This window comes from Triticum aestivum, chromosome 2D (assembly GCF_018294505.1).
Source record: "Triticum aestivum cultivar Chinese Spring chromosome 2D, IWGSC CS RefSeq v2.1, whole genome shotgun sequence".
NCBI lineage: Eukaryota > Viridiplantae > Streptophyta > Magnoliopsida > Poales > Poaceae > Triticum > Triticum aestivum.
The window spans coordinates 70,900,064-70,906,264 of NC_057799.1; the positions used below are offsets into that span (position 1 = coordinate 70,900,064).

At 45.9% G+C, this 6,201-nt stretch overlaps 1 long non-coding RNA gene across 1 annotated transcript; it reads left to right on the forward strand.

Annotated features, from left to right (window-relative positions):
* Positions 1–5,000: 5,000 nt before the first annotated feature.
* On the forward strand, positions 5,001–6,195 carry LOC123048755 (uncharacterized). Its single transcript, XR_006423365.1, has 3 exons — positions 5,001–5,240; positions 5,340–5,395; positions 5,472–6,195. It is a non-coding gene; the product is annotated as an uncharacterized lncRNA (long non-coding RNA).
* The last annotated feature ends 6 nt before the right edge of the window (positions 6,196–6,201 follow it).

Below are 6,201 nucleotides of genomic sequence, written 5' to 3' on the forward strand. Positions count from 1 at the left end.
CATAGGAATTTTATATGCAGTTCTATAGGCCCATAATGCATCATCAAGTTTCTTGGACCAATTCTTTCTAGATCTGTCGTGGAATTGTCACGGCAGATGTCCTTAGTGTGAGGACTTAGTCGCGAGGCCAACGCATCTATGTGGTAGCTTGAGAGGGGTTGGGCGGAATCGAGAGACGCAACACAAGACAAGGGTTTAGACAGCTTCGGGCCCCGGGAAACATCATCCGGTAATAACCCTACATGCTATTTGTGACTAGGTCTCATTATGATCCTCATGGAGTCGCCGTAAACCGGCTCTCCCAGTTATGTCTAGCCTTAAGATTATTTTCTCTCCCCTCTTGGGGTGCCCTGCCCCTCCTTATATATGTTGAAGGGGCGGGTTACATGTAGAGTCCAACTCAGATTAAGACTAAAACTATTCTGACTTCTCTTCATGGGCTTCTTAACGTCTTGGGCTTCATAACGTCTCGGGCTTCATAACCCCTAGCAACCAAGTTATCACTGTCTGCCAGGTTATGACTGCTGTCGGTTTATGATTGTCTGCCGGTTTATGATTGTCTGCCGGTCTATGATTGTATGCCGGTTTATGATTGTCTGTCGGGTTATGATTCTCTGCCGGGTTATGATTGACTTAACACCTGCCGGGTTATCATCTGACTTAACTCCTGCCGGGTTATCATCTGACTTAACTCCTGCCGGGTTATCATCTGACTTAACTCCTGTCGGGTTATCATCTGACTTAACTCCTGTCAGGTTATCAAGCCCCAGCCGGGTTATAACTCCGGCCGGGTCATACCGCGGGGTATATCCCCGACATTAGCCCCCAGTTTAATTTGGATTTATCCATGTTAAACTGACCTTGATCATCCTTAAGTCCTTGTCACTTCCTTCTTCTAGAAAATCCGGTTTAATAGGCTAGCTTCATAATCAACTTGCTGTCATTGGTTTCTCATAGAAAATATATTCTAAAGAATGACTCCTTTGATTCAGCTCCCAATGCTTTAACAAAAATATTGGTCCTTGAAATACTCATCTGATCTTCAGCCGGTTTAAGGATGTAGAACTTGCCGGTTTATCATTCCCAAAATTGCCGGTTTATGAATATTGATGGCACCGGGTCATAACTGTTTGTTAACATCAGCTTTGAAAATATGCCTCTTATATGCCTATCACTTGTAGCCCCCCAAGTCTTAAGAAGGTAACGTAGTAACAGCTTAAGATTTGCTTCAATATGAATGTCACAAGCTTGAAGAAATCCGGTTTGTTCATCTCAATCACCAGTCGGAACTGAGTATTTCACATATGTAGCCCCCAAGTGCCGGGTTGTCATGCTTGCAGCAACCTGGGACTTGTAATTGCCTTATGCTCTTAAAACTTCAACCAGTGTAGCCCCCAAGGGCCGGGTCATTATGCAATAATGAGCAGGGACTTTATAGATATGATCATGTAGACTTGAACAGCAACGTGTAGCCCCCAAGGGCCGACTTAGTAAGATAATACTGAGCTGGGACTTTATGTATACTTCATTGAAAATAATACCATATGATGTAACCCTCACCATGGGGCTTGAACCCACGTCCACAAGGTTAAGAGCTTTGTGCTTTACCAACTGAGCAGTGGACCCTTCAATATAATGGATTAAAACATGTGTACCTTGAATTGTTGACAGGAGCAATTGGTAGCCCCCAAGGGCCGGCTCATTACAATGTGATGAGTCGGGTCTTCAATAAGGTGATGAAAAAATGACTTTGCATTAGCCCCCAAGTGCCATGGTGTATGCTGGCAGTGACATGGGACTTGCATATTTGATGTAATCTCAATTTGAATAATGTAGCCCCCAAGTGCCGGGTCGTAAGCCTGTAGCGACTCGGGACTATTCCTTCCATTGTAGAATAAATCATATCCATCAATAAAATAATATCCATTGCGCTAAAGCGACTTTGAAAACCTCAATCATAATGCCGGTTACTGATAACCATAATAAAAATCCAGCCGTGTTGGCTATTTAAAGATTTGCATAATATAATAAGCGCATGATTCCGATGGCGCAATCCAAATATATACTGGCGACTTATAGTTGAAAGCCAGGCCGGGTTAACAAACACCGGATAATTTATAATTATGCTTTATTCAACCTGTTTTTGCATATAACAAGTTTAAAATGTCCTGGCGGTTTACCGCCGGACGGGTCATAATGCCCAACATATAACCCGGGTTTATAACCAAGGCTGCACTTAAGAATAATCAAATATGAAATATATCATACCTGTGACATTGAATCACATCGTTGGTTTACCGACTTTTTGTAGTAAGGGTGATAACCCAAATCTTGAGTACTAATAACTCCTCCCATATTTGCCGGTTTATGATAAAACCGTACGGGGTTATAATAAACATCGGTTTATCCATATATAATACCGGCGACTTGTAGTCGAAACCAGACCGGGTCAATAAACGCCGGATTATAACTGATCATGTACTGACAACTTGTAGTTGTAAGCCAAACCGGGTTAATGAACACCGGTTTATCAAAACATTATAAATGTATCAAAAGAGAAAAAACTTGGCAAACAAAAGCATATGAAAACTTGTAGTCGAGGCTTTTCACGGGCTGCCAGGCCCCAAATCGAGGCTTTTTATGGGCTGCCAGGCCACTGAGTTAAACCATTTCACAAAGCCTTTTAATATGGTCCTCACATTAACCAATCGCCGTTTTAACTTTGACAAGTTCAGGGTCTTTATAAGATTGACTGTCAAACGTTCGACGGGTCATACCAGGATTACCTGGACGGAGTGACTTACATGATGAAGGCAGGTTAACCCGGGGTTTTAGGTGAATACACCTGGCTTCCAAGCCGTGACTTGATAGCCTATTGCAAGGTGTAGATTGTTTGTTCCTGTGGAATCAAAGATCCCCCAAGCAACATTTTGAGCTGTGCTCAGTGGGTGCCTATGTTTGAGTCGTGCTTTTGCAACGCTCTCTTCGGCCCCTAAATGATTTCCCTGGTGGCCTTGCGCCGATCAAGAGGCGTAGCTATGGTTCAAATATGACCAAGCCCCCAAGTGATTCTTCTGGTGGCCTTGCGCCGATCAAGAGGTGTAGCTATGGTTCGAATACGACCAAGCCCCCAAGTGATATTGTGAGCTGTGCTCAAGGAGCACCTATGTTTGAGCTGTGCTTTTGCAACAGACTCTCTTTGGTCCCTTTAATTTTTCCTGAGAACTCGAACTTGCGAGAGATTATTCTTTTTTGAACCAGAAATTCTTAAACCGGATATTGATAGCTTCAAAGCTTTGTGGGAGACAGCTTTCCCTTGAGCCGGATTTTAAACCGGAATCCTTCTTTTTAAGCCGGAAATTTTCCGACGGCTTTTAATTTTGCACCAATATGGCTGTTTAGGGTCCTGCATTAGATAACTTTGCAAGCCGGAGTAATTGCTTTTTTAAAGAAAGCAATATATAATATAAAAATATACTGGATGGATTTCACCTGATATGTTAGGCCAGAAATTATTCACTGCGGAGTTGATGATCACAATGGTGAAGCTGAAATCAATCAAGGCCGACTTGGCCGCGGGAGCAGACAGATGAGCCGGCCACGGCGTTGTAAGCCGGTGCGAACGGGTGAGTCAATCGCTGGTGCGTGGACCGGCGAGTCTATCGCGGGCATGGTCCCGGCAAGTTGATGTAGATCCAGCTGCACGGACGGCGGCTTGCGCCCACCCGTTCAACAACAAGCGGGACGCCGGCGCATGATGATGCTAACGCATACTCCATAGATACAACATGGCACCACCTTTATAATGAATTATTGTCCCTGCGTACAGAGAATACGCAGAGTAGAATAGTTCTAAAAAAAATTAATATGTACTAAAAATAGACTGGACGAATATCACCTGATGATCTGGTCGGTAGATGATCTGTGGGCAATCATGCGTCAGACGTCCATTCCATAGATGATCCATATGCAGACTAAAAAGGTCAGGAAGAGTACCAATTTTAACATATAAGGTGGCTGGGCGACTCACTCTCAGGAAGCTCCCTCGATTTCCATCGATTTCAGCCGTGAGATGCTGGTCAAACCGGTCCATTTTATGTTCGTCCACGTTGGATCTTTGTGGTTTGTTTTGACCTCGCGCTAAATTCATAGGCGCCAATGACCTGTGGGATCTGGCTCTTACGGATTGGCTGGTTCAGATGATTTTGGGTACGTGGACGACCTCTCCGCATGCGCCGCGTGCGCGTCGCGCGATTCTCTCGCCTTTGCAGACGTTGACGCTTGGTTTGCTGTTCGTTACTCTGGCTTGGTGGATGGAGCCACTGCAGGTGGGGCCGTCTTTCCTTTGGTCCTACCCGTCTATCTCCTGGTGTGTTTTTTGGTGTACATTGCGTCCCGTGTTTGGGCTGGTTCGGATGAGATCACCCTTCCCTCGCACACCGACGCATGCACACTCGACACTATCTCTGCGCACTATGACGGGTGGTCCAGATTGGTTGTTGGTCCCATGCGTCGGTGTCTTTTCTTTTGTTTGTTCGTGTGAGGATTTGAACAGGAGAGAGAGGAGGTTTACTGGCGCTGCACGCCCGCCGCAGTCTCCTGTGCAGTTTTAATAGGGGAGAGAGACAAGGTGTACTTCCGCGTACACACCTGCCGTTGCCTTTCCGCACTATGATGGGTGGACTACGTTAGCTGTTGGTCCTACACGTCGGTGGTATGGGTTGTTTCCGTTGTGCGCGGTGCGTTTTGTTTGGGGCCGGAAAGAGTTGTTGAGCTGACTCCCGCGTGTTGCGGCTGACTCCTCTTGGTTCCTGTGGCTGATGCACGGCTGGAACCAATGGACGTGTGAGGTGTGTGAGGTGTGTGAGGTGGTGACGGTCCGTGCCCTCCCTGCATGAGTTTCTGTTTCCTGCTGTTGCCCTCTCCATGACAGTGGGCTCAGGTTGCCATACAGGAATGTGTGTCGTCCTCCGAATGGCGGGTTTGTTCATTTATTGTGCGAGGTAGGTGTGCGTCACGGCGGTCGAGAGAGCTCCTCCTTCCCTCTTCTTCCTCCCTCTTCATCGTCTCCCTTTCCTGCTCATTTTCCCTCTCCCTTCTTTCCACTCTTGAAAGTTTGGCTCTCTTCCTCCCCAACTGTGCTCCTCTTTCTCCTCGGTGGGATTGTTTCTCTTCTTCACGGCTGGTGTACTCGTCTGTTGCAATGGCGTTCATGGGTTCGATGAGTGCTGTTGGTTGAGGTTTGTCCTCTTGCTTTCTTGGCCTTGCCGTTGCCTCTATTTTCCCTGAGCTCTGCTAATTTCGTGTTCTTCCTCTTGTCTCCTACGTGCACAACACAGTTAGCTGTCCTGCCATTGTGTACTGCGTCCACCGTCGCATCGCCTTTGCCATTGAGGTTAGTCTCCGCTCCGTTTGCTTGCATGCAAGATGTTCGATGAAATGTATGTGCTAACCATTGTTTTTCTTTTCAGTTCGTTTTGCCTGTTGCTCCATCTTCGTCTGGTCCTCTGTCTTACCTGCTTTCGTAGCCTGCTTCTGCTTTCTAGCTCGTGCAATTGATTGTTGTTTTGCTTGTCAATGAAAATGTGGCTGCCGTTCTTTTTTTTAACTGAAAAGGACCTCTCCTACAGAGGATGTTGTTCTTTTACCTGTCTCTGCACCATTCTAGCTCTGACAGGTTGGTCTCCGTTTATCTAGCAAGTTCAACGGCCTATTGTGTTGCTGCTCAAAGTTTGCTAGCTGCCTGGTTTTCTTCCTAGTCTACATGCGTGTTGTCTCTACCGACTTGCATGTTTACCTAGGCCTAACAAAACTTGGTGTTAAATGTAAAGCATGGCCACAACGCTCACTAAATGCTTGTTGCCTTGGGTAAATAAGCCGTTCTCTTGCTTGTGTGTCTGGACGAGTTTTCATTGCTTGCCTATGCATCGTTGTGTTCTGCCGGTTGTTTTCTATGTATTTCGCAGGTTGTATGCTCTCTTCTCTTGCTGCATCTCCGTCCGACTCATCAAAGGTTTGCTGCTTTCCTTTCTACCCGCTTGTGTGTTTTACTTTCACTATCTGCTATATCATGTTGTCTGCCTTGATGATCGTTTAAATATCTGCTATATCATGTTGTCGGATCGATTTTAGCTCCTCTTTCTTAGGTTCTGCTGACTTATGTTCTTATTTTATCCTCAGTTTTCCCTTTCCAGTTTTGCG